General features: G+C 40.1%; 1 long non-coding RNA gene across 1 annotated transcript; it reads right to left on the bottom strand.

The window, feature by feature from the left end:
* Positions 1–2,892: 2,892 nt before the first annotated feature.
* Positions 2,893–15,906, bottom strand: LOC103880865. Its single transcript, XR_642137.3, has 3 exons — positions 13,033–15,906; positions 9,663–9,742; positions 2,893–2,939 (listed from the first exon to the last, which is right to left on the bottom strand). It is a non-coding gene; the product is annotated as an uncharacterized LOC103880865 (long non-coding RNA).
* Between the last annotated feature and the right edge of the window lie 386 nt (positions 15,907–16,292).

Here is a 16,292-nt window from a genome sequence, read left to right as displayed (position 1 = left end):
TCATTTAAAAAACTGGACAGTTTCACATTTAATCTGTTCAAGGAATAGAAACACAATCTTTTCTCAATTATTGTCTTATGAAATGAATATAAATTTATGATTAGTCTGTTCCCAAAATGGAAATGGCCTTTTGACATTATAGTAATAAATGTTTGTTATAAGAAATTCAGGCATTAACTTAGTGTATAAAGAAGAAACAGGGTACAGAGTTTCAATGTTGCAAGAAAAGAACTGTTCTGTGGGATGCATGGAGGTGGTGGCTATACTACAGTGTGAATATACTTGATGCCAGCAAACTGTACATTTACAAATTGTTAAAATGAAAAATTTTATGCTGTGGATATTTTACCACACTTTTTTTTTTTTTTAAGTACCTTTTTTAAAAAAGAAGAGAAGGGGCCGGGCGTGGAGGCTCACGCCTGTAATCCCAGCACTTTGGGAGGCCAAGGCGGGTGGATCACTTGAGGTCAGGAGCTCGAGACCAGCCTGGGCAACATAGTGAAACCCCATCTCTACTAAAAATACAAAATTAGCTGGGCATGGTGGCATGCGCCTGTAATCTCAGCTACTCGTGAGGCATGAGAATTATTTGAACCTAGGAAGCGGAGGTTGCAGTGAGCCAAGACGGTGCCATTGCACTCCAACCTGGGTGACAAGGGCTACACTCCATCAAAAAGAAGAAGAAGAAGGAGAAAGAGAAGAAGATCCTCTAATTCCACTGCCTAAATGGGCATATAGGATTTGTCCTTCATTCATTCAATAGATATTTATTGGATGCCTGCTATGTGCCAAGCACGTGTCTAGATGCTGTGGATATATTAGTGAACAAATTAAGGTCCTCTCCCTTGTGGAACTTACTTCTTATGGGAGGGAAAGAAAATATATAAATATACAGGGAAGTATGTATTATATCAGATGTGATAAGTGATATAGAGAAAAATAAGGCAGAGAAGGGAGATAATGAGTGATGGGGAGCCTGCAATTTTATATAAGGAAGGTCTCACTGATAAGGTGACATGTGAGCAGAGACCTGAAAGAACTGAGGGGGTAAGTCATGCAGATATCTGAAAGAAGAGCATTCCGGGTAGGGGGAATAGCCAATGCCAATGCTCCAAGATAGAAGTATGTTTACTCCATTCCAAAGAGGCTAGAATGGAGCAGGTTAGGAGAGAGGAGTAGGAAAGGAAGTCAGAGAGATTTGTGGGAGCACAGGTCACATAGGTCTCTGAAGGGCACAAAAAAAGGACTTTGGATTTTACTCTGAGTGACGATGGAAACCACTGGAGAGTTCTGAGTAGAGGAGAGACCAGATAGGACTTGGCTTTAAAATAATCGCTGTAGCTATTCTGTTCACATTAGACTACAAGAGGACAAGGGAAGAAGCAAGAAGAAAAATTAGGAGGCTACTGCAATAATCCAGGCAGAAAATGAGGGTGGCTGAGACCAGAGTGGTGGGAGTGGAGATGGCGAGAAGTACTCAGATTCTGTACAGATATTGAAGGTAGAGTCAATAGTATTTGCTAAAAGACTGGATATAAGGAGGATAGACCTAGGCTTGTGTGGCCTAACATACAATTTGGGGGTTCTCTGTTAAGAAGAACAATAAAAAATTTGGTACAAAAGCGAATATTTCTTTAAACTGAGAAATCACAATATATTATGAAGTTATAAAAGCTTACAAATACTACAAACATCAGAAAATCTAGAAAAATAATTTAATATTAACCTCCCGACACACTCCCTGTAACTTTCTCATATTGTAGGTTGCATACCATTTGTTTCCCTGCCACGTGATGATTTTATAACATTTTCTATAAAAAGAAGAGAAAGATAACTTTGTCTTTCCTTTAACATTATTAACCAAAATTTGTATTTTATTGGACTTTTATTTTGCTTTAATAAAGTTTTTAATTGCCATTGTAATAATAATAAGACAAGTTTTGACAGGCTAGTCTTCTTTCTTTCAGTTTACATATTTGGCTTTCTTCCTTCTTATCATATTTAAATTCAGGTTCATCAAAAATCTGAAGAACACCACAAAATTCATCTGAAAATAAAGCATTTATAAGAACAATTGCAGTGTATTGAAAAATGGACACTGCATTGTATTGAGTTATGTAATTATATAATCAAATCACTTTTAATACTGCATACATTGAGTTACTGATTAATATGTTTAGGCTTTTTGTGATTGGAACACTTGTTTCTTCAGGTTATTTTCCCATGTTCGTGACAATTGCATATGCCATTTCATCTGAAACTGCCAGTCTTCATCAGAATAAGATGAGTCAGATACACTAAAACATGATCCAATATGTTAAAATGCATAAAACATGCAAATTCATACATAGACAAAAATCATGATTTGTAATACTGCTACAGGCTTATGCTCTGAAAACAAAGCATTTCTGATTAATTCTGTGTCACAAGATTTCCATATAAAATGATGTGGCCACTATGGAAAACAGTACGGCAGTTCCTCAGAAAACAGAATTACCATGTGATCCAACAATCCTACTTCTGAATATTTATCCAAAAGAATTAAAATTGGGGTCTCAAAGAGATATTACCTCTCCCATTTTGACTGCAGCATTATTCACAATAGCCAAGATGTGGAAACAACCTAAAAGTCCATCAGTAGATGAATGGATGAAGAAAATGAGATATAAATACAATGGAATATTAACCAGCCTGAAAAAGAAGGAAATCCTGCCATATGTGACAACATGGATGAAACTGTAGGGCATTATGCTAAAGGAAATAAGCCAGGCATAGAAGCACAAATACTGCGTGATTCCACTTATATGTGGTATCTAAAATTATCAAACTTGGCTGGGCATGGTGGCTCATACCTGTAGCACTTTGGGAGGCTGAGGCAGGAGGATTGATTCAGCCTAGGAGTTCAAGACCATCGTGGGGGACATAGTGAGACCCCATGTCTACAAAAAAAAGAAAAAAAAATGTGAGCATGGTGGCATACACCTGTAGTCCTAGCTACTCAGGAACCTGAGGCAGGAGGATCCCTTAAGCCCAGGAGTTCGAGGCTACAGTAAGCTAGGATTGCACCATTGCACTCTAGCCTGAGCGACAGAGTGAGACCCTATCTCTAATAAAATAAAAGAGTTAAACTCATAGAAGCAGAGTTGAACGGTGGTTGCCCGGGGCTTATGGGAAAGGGAAGTGGGGAGTTGTTCAACAGGTATGAAGTTTCAGTTCTTCAAGATGAAGATTTTCTAGAGCTCTGCTGCAAAACATTGTCCCTCCAGCTAGCAATACTGTATTGTTTAGTTTAAAATATATTAAGAGGGTAGATCTTATGTTAAGTGTTATTACCACAATAAAAAAACATATGCTGTGTTTAGTTACACATGCTGCATTATTGAGTATATTAGTGACAGAAGAAAACTCCCATTCTGACTAGGCGGAACCGAGTCCTCCATATATAGTTTTACATGTCCAGTGAATAATTTTCCACAGACTAGTTTCTGGCTCTGTACATTCCAAATCTATTTCTCCTCAACTACACATACTCCCAATGCTGGGTGCTATAGGAGGTGTTAGTATTTGAGATATGCTCTTTGGCCCTGCACCACTAGCCAGCATAGTAAGGTAATTGAGGTGAGAGTATTTCTGGAAGCCACTCCTTACGCTGAGATGGTTAACAGTGGTATAGAGGTAACTGCCAGCCATGTAAATATATCTGATCAAATCAAAAATAAATGTAAACCCAATTAAAATTCTCCTCTGCATGATCCCAACAACGTTCACAGCCACCCAATGCCAATCCCGCCATGAAGGAAGAGTGATACAGGGGGAAGTGAGAGTGAAAAGAGACAGCTGTCTTAACTGATTGTAATTAAAATATTTTACTTTTGTAAATTTTACAAAAGCATATGACTGTGTTATCCCACCATAAGGAGCCTTGTGTCTCATAAGGCGCTCCTGCAAGTGAGCGGCTCTGATGCTTAAGCTTCATTAGCTTCACAGGAAATTTGGTACTAGATGTGGAGTGTATGAGAGAGGAGTCAACGATGATGCCAAGGTTTTTGGTCTGAGCAACTGGATGAGTGAAGTTGTCATTTACTGAGATGTAGAAGACTAAAAGAAGATAAGTTATGGGGATGAACTTCTGAAGGTTCAGTCTGGAACAGGAAAAGTAGTTTAAGATGTCTATAACACAGCTAAGCCATGTCAAGTAGGCAGTTGGATGTATGAATCTGGAGTTCAGGAGAAAGGATTGGCTGAAGAAGTGAATTAGGCAGACAGCAACACGTGGATTATATTTGAAGCCATGAGATTAGATATGGAGCAAGGAGAGTGAGAGAAAATAGGTGGACCAAGACCAAGCCCTTGGGAAATTCTAATGTTGGAGAAGTTGGGGAAAAGAAGAGGGATGAATAAAAGAGACAAAGAAAGGAACCAATGTGGTCAAAAGAAACCAGGAGAGCGTGAGGTCCTGGAAGCCAATTGAAAAAGTGCTTCAAAGTCGGAGTGATCAACTATTTCAAGTAATGTTAGGACTGACAAGACGTGGTTGGAGTGAGTCAAAGAGAGTGGACAGAATAAACAACCTACAGAATGGGAGAAAATATTTGCAAACTATATATCCAACAAAGGACTAATATCCAGAATCCACAAGGAACTCAAATCAAGAAAAAGCAAATAATCCCATTAAAAAGTGGACAAATGACATAAACAGACACTTCTCAAAAGAAGATACACAAATGTCCAACAGGTATATAAAAAAATGTTCAACAATACTAATCATCAGGGAGATGCAAATTAAAACCACAGTGAGATAAAAACACAGTGAGAAAAACCCAGCCAGAATGGCCATTATTAAAAAGTCAAAAAACAATAGATGTTGGTATGGATGCAGTAAAAGGGAACACTTTTACACTGCTGGTGGGAATGTGAATTAGTACAACCTCTATGGAAAATAGTATGGAGATTTCTCAGAGAACTAAAAGTAGCTCTACCATTCGATCCAGCAATCCCACTATTGGGTATCTACTCAACAGAAAAGAAGTCATTATATTAAAAAGACACTAGCACACATGTGTTTATCACAGCATTATTCACAATTGTAAAGATGTGGAATCAACCTAAGCGCCCATCAACTGATGAGTGAATAAAGAAAATGTTGTCTAGTCACAATAGCAAAGACATGGAATCCACCTAAATGCCCATCAATGATAGACTGGACAAAGAAAATGTGGTACATATACACCATGGAATACTATGCAGCCAAAAAAGGAGTAAGATCATGTCCTCTGCAGGGATATGGATGGAACTGGAGGCCATTATCCTAACACAGGAAAAGAAAACCAAATACCACATGTTCTCACTTATAAGTGGGAGCTAAATGAGGAGAACACATGGTCACATAGAGGGGAATGGTATACACAGGGGCTTACTGGAGGATGAAGGGTAGGAGGTAGGAGAAGATCAGGAAAAATAACTAATGGGTACTAGGCTCAATACCTGGGTGATGAAATAATTTGCACAATAAACTCCCAAAACACAAGTTTATCTGTGTAACAAATTTGCACATGTACCCCTGAACTTAAAATAATTTTTTTAAAAAAGAAAATGTGGTATATATACACCATGGAGTACAAACTACTCAGCTATCAAAAAATAACAAAATAATGTATTTTGCAGTAACTTGGATGAAACTGGAGGCCATTATCCTAAGTGAAGTAACTTAGGAATGGAAAACCAAAAACCGCATGTTCGCCCTAATAAGCGGGAGCTAAGCTATGGGTATGCAAAGGCATACAGAGTGGTATAATGGACACTGGAGACTCAGAAAGGGAGGAGGGTGGGAGAGGGTAAAGAAGGAAAAAAATTACCTATTGGGTACAATGTACACTATTTGGGTGACAGGTACACTGAAAAACCAGACTTCACCACTATACAATTCATCCATGTAGCCAAAAACCACTTATACGCCCTGTGTTAGGTCATCCTTGCATTGCTATAAAGAAATACCTGAGACTGGCTAATTTATAAAGAAAGGAGGTTTAATTTGTCTCATGGTTCTGCAGGCTGTACAGGCATGGCACCAACATCTGCTCAGCTCCTGGTGAGGGCTTCAGGGAGCTTCCAATCACAGAAGAAGGTGAAGAGGAGCGAGCATATCACATGGTGAGAACAGGAGCAAGAGAGAGAAGGTGGAGAGGTGCTAACGTTGGAGACATTTAAACAACAGATCTTGCATAAACTCAGAGCAAGAACTCACTTATCACCTAGAGGATGGCACCAAAGCCATTCATGAGGCATCCACCCCCATGATCCAATACCTCCGACCAGGAACTATCTCCAACACTGGGGATTGTATTTCAAAGTGAGATTAGGAAGGGACAAATATCCAAACCATATCAACCCCTAAAGCTATTGAAATAAAAGAAAGATAGAAATAATCTAAAGTTAGGTTGTAATTATGGTTGCATAGCTCTATAAATATACTAAAAAGCTTGGAATTGTACAGTTGAAATATGTGATGATTATTTTATATAAAATATACCCCAGGTAAAGGCTTTTTAAAAATAAACATCAAAAAGTACCAGAGACAGTGATGATACTTTGTGGTTTGGAACTTGCTTTTCTCAGTAATAGTTCTTGGGATTTTTTTCCTATCGGTGCATATAGATCTACTTCATTAATTTTTGAAGTTGCTTAGTTAAGTGGTACCATATTTATTTACCCAATTCCCTTTGATGGACATTTTGGTTGTCATCTCCTTGGCAATCATAAATAATGCTGCAATTAACATCTTTGAACATATTTTATGCATGTGCAAAATACAGATTTTTGATTTCTGGAATTGTTAAATAACAAGTATGCACATTTTGAGTTTTGACACATTACCAAATTGCACTCAATTGACTTTTCTCATCAGTAATATTTCAGAATGCCCTTTCCACACACCATTTTAAGCACCGGATACTAATAATCTTCTAATCTTTGCCACCCTGGTAGGTTTGTAAAAATAGCAATGTGATTTTAATTTGCATGACTTTGATCGCCAGTGAAGCAGAACACATTTTAATCTTTATTTCCATTTGTATTTCTTACTTTGTGTCACAGCTGGGTCCTTTGCCAATTTTTTCTATTTAAGCATGTATCTTTTTACATTAATCAATTAGTTAGAATCATCTCATATAGGTTGCAAATATTTTTTTTCTAGATATATTGTTTGAATTTCAACATTATTTGTGGTATTTTAATAGAGTTTTAAAATGTGGTCTATGTTTTCATTCTTTTCTTTTAATGGTTTCTGCCTCCAGCATCACATCTGATTGGTTTTTTTTTTTTAACAAAAGCCAGAGAAATAGGTTTTCAGATTATTAACCCAAAGCTTAAAGAAAGCACATTCCCTTTTCATAGCTAATCAGGTATCTGCAATGGAAACAAAATTGCCCCTCTCCATTCCCAATTTTAATCAAAATGTTTTTCTCCTTATGTTACTGGCAAAAAAATCACTGCCTAATTGAGACTTCTGTGTATTCAATTAATGCTTCTGTGCATTTGGCCTGACAATGCCCAGAGGCTAATGGGACCCTGTGCTATCTTTAACAAAGATGAGAGCACAAACATGAGTAAGACAGCCTATTATGGGCTTTCTGGGGCCTTTGAAAAATATTACATTTTCAGCATGTGAATTACACCAAATGGTGGTAACGCAGGTTTCTGGGGTTTAATGCATTTCTGCTCATTCCGTTTATAAAGCAAAATTGAAATAAAGTAATTCTATTCCAAAATATGTTTTAATCATGAGTTTCTGAAAGCTCTTTAGGTAAGATGTTTTTGCCTTGCATGATTTAGAAACCATTAAATTAAGTGGGTTTCCACAGTATTTGAATACTGCAAGTTGAACTTACTTTCAATCTAAAAGCAGGCAGAAGAGAATTTTGATGTAAACTGAATTATTAAAGTAATTTTCTTAATGATTAGGAAGTCGACTCAAAAAAACAAATGCTAGCCACTACCTATAGAATACAGAGTTATCAATCCTTGTTGTTTTCCAAAGTAGTCCAGATGTTTTAGAGGTAAATTTTGAAGTAAATTTGAAGTAAATGTCCAAAGTAAGAAAAATCAAATTGAACATTCAGACTTCAATTACTGCAAAAAAGACTTACAAAAATTTTTCAGATCACAAGAAATTGTTAAAACACCAGAACCCAAAAACAGAGGAGAAAGGAAGAAGTGTGGGTTGTGAGGTTAATTCCAGCATGTCCAGAATTAGCCCTAGTTGTTTTACTGAAGTTCTAGCGTGACACTGACCCCCTATCAAGACACAAAACATACTGGTTAATGGTGTTGTTTTGTAGCCATGAGTCTTGAGATTCACAGTGGTTTGTCCGAGCTTGTCGACATTACGTATTGGTAACAGTGAGACTGATTATTTGTACCTGGTCTCTGTGTGACATCTGTCCCTCCCTCAAAGGGCTCTACTGTTGAGGTTAAAATATGCCTGTGTGACTGGCCCATCTGAGAGTCCATTTTGGACTCCCTGGTTCTGAGGTGTTCTGTGCACATGTCAGTGTGTTCTGTGCACATGTCAGTGGTCCAAGTGATAAAGTGGGTCCTGCTATCATGGCTCTTAGAGAGGACGACAATAGGATCCTGTCCCTGACCACTCCAGACCCCTGGCTGTATCCTTTTCCTGTAATAAACTATGTATTTGTGAGTAATGCCATTTGAGTCCTCTAAGTCTCCTTTAGCAATAGAACCCTGTTCACTTGCCATAGCTAATGCAGCGTGGAAAAGCCATCCAGGAGAGTGGAAGAGATTATTAGTGGGGATACACATTGTTCAAAAATGGTGCTGAAAAAAAATGGTGCTGGGACAAATAGTGTAGTAGATGTGTCTGCCCAGGTCACAGTGATTCTTCTCAGAGAACTTCTATCTTCTATCTTCTCCTTTCCAATTCATAAGGTTTCAGGAGTGGGTCCACAACAGCCATGTACACATTAAGTGACCCAAGTTCCCTAGTCAAAGCTGGTCGGATCAGAGGTGAACTCCTGACCCAAGCTAGACTGAGAAGAGTCTCTTCCAGTCTGAAGGGTTGGCATCTTTAAGGGAGGAGACCTAAAAGCTCAAGTGTTGAGCTTTGGTATACACAGCTTCCACCAACAAGACCAAGTAGCCGAGAAAGCCCACCCACAGAGATGAATGAAGCCAAGGCTCAGAGGGCAGCAGAGCTGAGGAATGGCAACAAGCTACTCTTTGCATTCCTGACACCATTTCCTTCTCTGATTCCAGCCGTTTGGGAAATTAAGCTCCATCCAAGATCTGGGTTCCAGAGAAATACTCCATATTCTTATAATAAATTCCCTTTTTTCCCCCTATCAAGCTAGCTTGAGTTAGCACCTTTACTAGCACCTAAATATCCTTAACTCACTAGCCATGTAGAAACATATAGAGCTAGATCACTACCTCACTGCCTGCCCAAAAATATATTCCAGATGGGATTAAGATTTCAATTTCAAAATAAAACAATATAGTGAGTAAAATCAAATATAGGAGAATATTTTTATTTATTTATTTGAGACCAGGTTATGAGACTGGCTAATTTTTGTATTTTTAGTAGCAATGGGGTTTCGCCATGTTGCCTAGACTGGTCTCGAACTCCTGGCCTCAAGCGAGCCACTCACCTCAGCCTCCCAAAGTGTTGGGGTTACAGTTGTGAGCCACCATGCCCCAGCCAGGAGAATATCTTTTATAATTGTGGAATCTAGAATCAAAAATAAAAAAGATTTAAACATTTGCCTGTATGACATTTGAATACTTATAAACAGCCAAAACACATCATAAACAAAGCCAAGAGGCATAAAAATAGGGAAAGTATTTGTAACAAATATGCAAAGTAAAAGACTAGTATTGGTAATACACAAAGGACTGTTATAAATTAATAAGATTGGCCGGGCACAGTGGCTCACGCCTGTAATCCCAGCACTTGGGAGGCTGAGGCGGGTGGATCGCCTGAGGTCAGGAGTTCGAGACCAGCCTGGCCAACATGGTGAAATCCCGTCCCGTGGTGGCAGGCGCTTGTAATCCCAGCTACTCGGGAGGCTGAGGCAGGAGAATTGCTTGAAGCTGGGAGGTGGAGGTTGCAGTGAGCTGACATCGCACCATTGCACTCTAGTCTGGGGGACAAGAACGAGACTTCGCCTCAAAAAAAAAAAATTAATAAGATTTAAAAGGCAGGCAAATCGACAAAGGATGAAAATTGAGAAATCATAGAAGGCAAATTACAAATTACCAGCAAACACAGTATATGAAAAGATGTTCAACCTGACACTTATTTAAGAAATAGAAACGAAAACTACAGATTGGCAGATATTAAAAAGGTTAATAGCCCTAGTGATGACAAGGTTTTAGAAAAACATATACTCTCTTTTAACTATTGTTAAAAACTTTTGGGAATGTGATTTGGCAATATCAACTAAAATTTTAAATGCACAATAACTTTTGACACGGGTAATTCCACTGCTAGGAATTTATCCTATAGAAAATCACATAATGTGCATGATACTATATAATAAGGTTGTTTATTATAAAATGGTTTATAATAATAAAATTTGGACATACACAAATGTCTATCACAAGGCATTGCATTTTTAAAAATCTAGCATATCCACAGAGGGTAATAAACTGCAGCAGTCTAAAAATATTGAGGCAGCATTGTATGTACTGACATGGAAAGCTACTTGGAAAATACTTTAAGAAAAAAGCAAGTTGCAGATCACAGGAATAGCATGATTTTATTTTTGAAGAAGTGAGGGAGACCATGACCTGATAACAGTGGTTACCTGTGGGCAATAGGAATTGGGGGGGGGGGTCGCGCAGAAAGCTGGTAATTTTTAATGCGTACAGTTCTAAGTGTTCTGAAGCTTCTACAACAGACATTTATTGATTTTGTAATGATTTTAAAATAAAATGTTTTTAGAAACTTCAGACAAAAACGAAAAGATGGCTGGGTGCGGAGGCTCATGCCTGTAATCCCAACACTTTGGGAGGCCGAGGGAGGCGGATCACCTGAAGTCAGGAGTTTGAGACCAGCCTGGCCAATGTGGTGAAACCCCATGTCTACTAAAAATACAGAAATTAGCCGGGCATGGTGGCACGCACCTGTAATCCCAGCTACTCAGGAGGCTGAGGTAGGAGAATTGCTTGAACCCGGGAGGCAGGTGGAGGTTGCAGTGAGCTGAGATCACACCATTGCACTCCAGCCTGGGTAACAAAAGCAAGAATCCGTCTCAACATCAACAACAACAAAATAATAAAATTTAATTTAAAATAAATAAATAAATAATAAGACTTAACATCAAAATAGGTCAATTCTCTTTAATTTAAATTACAAATCTAACATGATCCCAGTAAAACTGCCTATTCTAGGGACTAGAGAAGCTTGTTTGATGTTCATATGGAAAATAAGAAAGAATAACCAGAAAAATGCTGAAAAGGAAGAATAATGGGGCAGGAGGAACTTGTCTTATTAAAGTGCTTATGGGAGGCAGGCATGGTGAAGCAAGCCTGTAATCCCTTGCTTTGGAGGCTGAGGCCAGGCGGATGCAGATCAGGAGATGAGACCATCCTGGCTAACCACGGTGAAACCCCGTCTCCTACTAAAAATACAAAAAAAAAAAAAAAAAACTAGCCGGGGTGGCCTATAGTCTAGCCTCAGGAGGCTAGAGGCAGGAGAATGGCGTAGACCAGGTGGGAGCTGCAGTGAGCTGAGATCCGACCCTGCCTCCAGCCTGAAGCAGAAGCAGACTCCGTCTCAAAAAAAAAAAAAAAGTGTATATAATAAATATGGATATGCAGGATACCTTACAAAGTATTTATATTAGAGACCAACCGTAGACCACTAAAATACCTACCAATATAGGACTAGTTAAATAAAATATGATATGTCCATGTTGTGCAATACTATGCAATTATTGACAATGATGTAGATGTACTGGTGTGGAAAGATGCCCATGATATATTGCTAAATACAATAAAGCAAGTTGCAAAACAATAAATATAATGTAATCCTATTTATGAAAGAAAGGCACATATATATATGAACACATGTACATTACATGTATGTAAATACATGGAAAGTAGACAGAAATTATGCCCACTGAACTGGTAACAGTGGTTACCTTCAAGGAGAGGACTGGGATTCAGGGTATGGGTGGTGGGAGGGAGAGTAGTAAGGATTTTGTTCTGTATGCTTCTATAATGTTTGAATCTTTTATGAGAATGATTCCTGTATCACCGGTGTACTTTTTTTTTTTTTTTTTTAGATGGGGGTCTCCCTTTTCCCCCCGGGCTGGAATGCGTGGGCGATTTTGGGCTCCCCTGCAAGCTCCGCCTCCCGGGTTCACACCATTCTCCTGCCTCAGCCTCCCAAGTAGCTGGGACTACAGGCGCCCACCACCAGGCCTGGCTAATTTTTTGTCTTTTTAGTGGAGACGGGATTTCACCGTGTTCACCAGGATGGTCTCCATCTCCTGACCTCGTGATCTGCCCGCCTCGGCCTCCCAAAGTGGTGGGATTACAGGCATGAGCCACTGTGCCCAGCCTGCTCACCTGTGTACTTTTTAAAAGACAAAAAGTGTCTGTAATCGCAGCACTTTGGGAGGCCGAGGCAGGTGGATCACTTAAGGTCCGGAGGTCAAGACCGTCCTGACCAACGTGGTGAAATCATTTCTCTACTAAAAACACAAAAATGCATGGTGGTGCATGCCTGTAATCCCAGCTATTCAGGAGGCTGAGGCACAAGAATCGCTTGAACCTAGGAGGTGGAGGTTGAAGTGAGCCGAGATCGCACCATTGCACTCCAGCCTGGGTGACAGAGTGAAACTCTGTCTCAATAAATAAATAAATAACAAAAAGTAAGAGCAGTTACCACAGTCTGCTTCTCTGTGAATGTTGGGACAAACTGGACCACATTCAAAAGTTTACATTCAATCACATATTTCTTCATTTATTCAACAAATATTTACTGCTGAGTGCTAGGTACTTGGTACTCACTAGTGATTAACAGACAATGCTCTGATCCAGGGCAGCTCATCCAGCTGGGTGACTGCTGAAGCCAGCTGTCAGTGGAGGTGACTGGAACACAGGTGCAGTTGATGTGGCTCTTTAGAAGCCATGTAGATCAATTGTGTATGGTTAATGGCTACTAATAAAATAAGAAGTTAATGCCTGTTGCAATAATGTCCGCAAGTGAGAGATAACACGACAGAGGCAAAAAACCTAACGATTTCTGGATCCAATGATGCAAAAAGAGAAAGGCAAGCAACAGTGGAAAAATCCAACATGTCTGTTGTAAGACTTTTACCTAAAGCTTTCTTGCTCTCTGAACCAGCTATGGAATCAACTCTGCCCTCACCTGTACTTTCTGGTCTGCCAAAGTAGAAACCTACCCATGGAACTTTGCATTTTCCTTCTTGGACCATGACAGACTCAGGGAGTGGAGGGTGGCGGGGCATTGCCAGGGCAGCTAATGGGGACCTCAGGAACCGTAGATTTGTGGCTAAATACCTGAATCCTCCCATCCTGGGGAGGACTGAGATTTATGTGGACAGAGCCAGAGTATGAAGCTTCTGCCAGAGACAGCACAGTCTGCCAAGGCCCTGAAGGTCAGGTCAAGTCAAAGCCCTCAGGAGAAAGCTGGGGTTTGATCACCAGGATGACCTTGTGCAGGCCTAAATCCAAAGAGTCCAAGACAAGGCTCAGACTGAGCAAAGAATCCAGCACTGTTTGCCTGCCCACATCTTCCTGAGCTACTGAATTCCCTCCTCGTGTTCCCCTTTCTGTCCTCTGAATTCAAGTCCTGGCACTGGCTTTCCTGCTAGAGCCTTGGCCCTTCTCCACATAAGTATCTGACTTTCTGCCTCAGGTTGCCTGAGGAAAAGCCCTGAGACAACCTAGCCCCTGGGACCGTGCTACCCAGGAGTCAAGCCCATGGCCTGCACTCCCAGCCCATCTGTCCTGTTCCCTTCAGTGGCAGAGAGACCAGCACCCTACTCATGGGCATTAGAATCTCGCTATCAGACCCCTGGCAAGGCCCTGTCTGGGCAGCTCTCCCTTTTCAATATTGCTCTCTGGTTGCAGCACTTCGCAGGCATCTTTCTCAGTGTAAATCCACAAATTGGTATTCTGGATTTGCAATCAACCAATTGTAAATTTGGGTAGGGCAATCCCATCCCTAGACCTGAACACTTCTGGGAGAGCTGACAAAGTTTCTGAATCCTCAAATTTGCAAAACAGACCCTCCGCCCCTGGAAGGACCTGCTCATACAGCCAACTGGTTTCTTTCTGTACCACCTCGTCACTGAAACAGGCAGAGTACAAGAGACGATTCTGAAATATAGAACCCTGTCTAGGAAGGCAGGCTTAAGGAGGGCCTCCAGGAAGGGACTGTGAGCAAAGCATAAACTGTGTGTAGGTGTATGGCAGTGGGGGGCAATGGCAAGAAGGAGGAATAGAATAAGAGAGCAGTTAAAAAAAAAAAAAAAGAATGTGGATGGGAGAGGGTGGGTGCTGAGAATTACTTAATAGATACAATGCACATTATTTGAGTCATGGATACACTAAAAGCCTAGATTTCAGACTGTGCAATACATCCATAGAACAAAACTACATTTGTACCTTTTAGATGTATACAATAATTTTTAAGACAAATGTGAGCTCTGCCTGTGTTTGCATCTCAGTCCAGTTTCCTCATTTATAAAACAGAATCATAATATCTGAAGTCCAGTTTCCTCATTCGTAAAATGGGATCATAATAGTGTTTACCACTATGTTATGAGAATTAAATGAGGAAGACTTAGCACAATGTCCAGCACATAGGAAGCGCTCAGTATATGCCACCTGCTCCTAGAGGAGAGAGTGAGGCCAAGGAGGTTCCAACAGGGAAGAAAGCAGAAATAAATGAAGGGAGATGAGAAAGACTCAGATAAGCTGCCTAATTCCCACTTTTTTCCGAGGGCCAGCCTTGACTGTTTTAGGTGTTTAACCAGAAATGTATTTGCATGATTTGTAAATTTCCCTGTCACTACCAATTTCCAATTCCAGCTCTGTCCTTTTTTATCTGTGTGTGACCATGGGTAAATCTCCTAATCACTCCATGCCTGTTTCTTCAAAAATACAAGTAGGTGGTTATTGTAGAAAACTGTTAAGACCATTTCTATTCTAACATTCTTATTCTATCTTAAATTCTTGTCATTTTCTTTGTGAAAGGGTTATGTGTTGAATTATGTCCTCAGAAGGATATATTGAAGTCTTAAGCCCCAGTACCTGTTGTTACCGGTGGAGGGTGTCCAGGTTCTTGGCATTTTGAACAAAGAATTGGATAAAACCCACAGGTTTTTCAAAGGTCAGATGGCTGTAGGTGTGCAGTTTTATTTCTGGGTTCTCTATTCTGCTCTGTTACCAGTGGAGGGTGTCCAGGTTCTTGGCATTTTGAACAAAGAATTGGACAAAGCAAGGAAAGAATGAAGCAAGGAAAGCAGAGATTTATTGAAAACGAAATTACACACCACAGGGTAGGAGTGGGCTGAAGCAGCTGCTCATGGGCCCCGACACAGAATCTTCTTGCATACAAATACTCCCTAGAGGTTTCCCATTGGCCACTTGGTGTTCAACTTATGTAAATGAAGTGGTGGCCCACAATCAGAGTAGTTGCACTTCTGTGCAAACAAAGACTTGGCCGGCAGTCAGAGGCTGAAGGGAAGTTACAAAGTTACAATTCTATGCAAAAAAAGAGGTATTTTCAATTTCCCATCTGCCCCACAGAAAAGGTGGGGGTTTGCAAAGGGAAACAAAAAGCCTCTGGTCCTTTTGTTACTTAGGTGTGGAAAGTTAGGTTTTCCAGCTGGGTGTGGTGGCGGGCACCTGTAATCCCAGCTACTCAGGAGGCTGTGGCAGGAGAATCACTTGAACTCAGGAGGTAGAGGTTGCAGTGAGCCAAGATCACGCCATTGCACTCCAGTCTGGGCGACAGAGAGAGACCCCGTCTAGGGGGAAAAAAATTAAATAAATAAACTCCCGTGGCTTTCATGGTTGCTTCTGGGAGGGAAAAAAAAAAAATAAAAAGGAAAGTTAGGTTTTCCTTTCCACTTCATTCTAGGAAGTCACTGTGAATCAGCCTCAGGTTCCCTACCTCCAGACCCTATTCTCCTACCTCACCTGAAAATGAGACCATATTTGGAAATAATCAAAGATGTAATCAAGTTAAGTTCGTTTATTAGGGTGGGCCCTAATCCAATATGGCTGGTGTCTTTCTA

Source organism: Papio anubis, chromosome X, assembly GCF_008728515.1.
Source record: "Papio anubis isolate 15944 chromosome X, Panubis1.0, whole genome shotgun sequence".
Classification (NCBI taxonomy): domain Eukaryota; kingdom Metazoa; phylum Chordata; class Mammalia; order Primates; family Cercopithecidae; genus Papio; species Papio anubis.
Note: the sequence above shows the minus strand (reverse complement) of the source record. Positions and strands in the feature narration are given on the sequence as shown.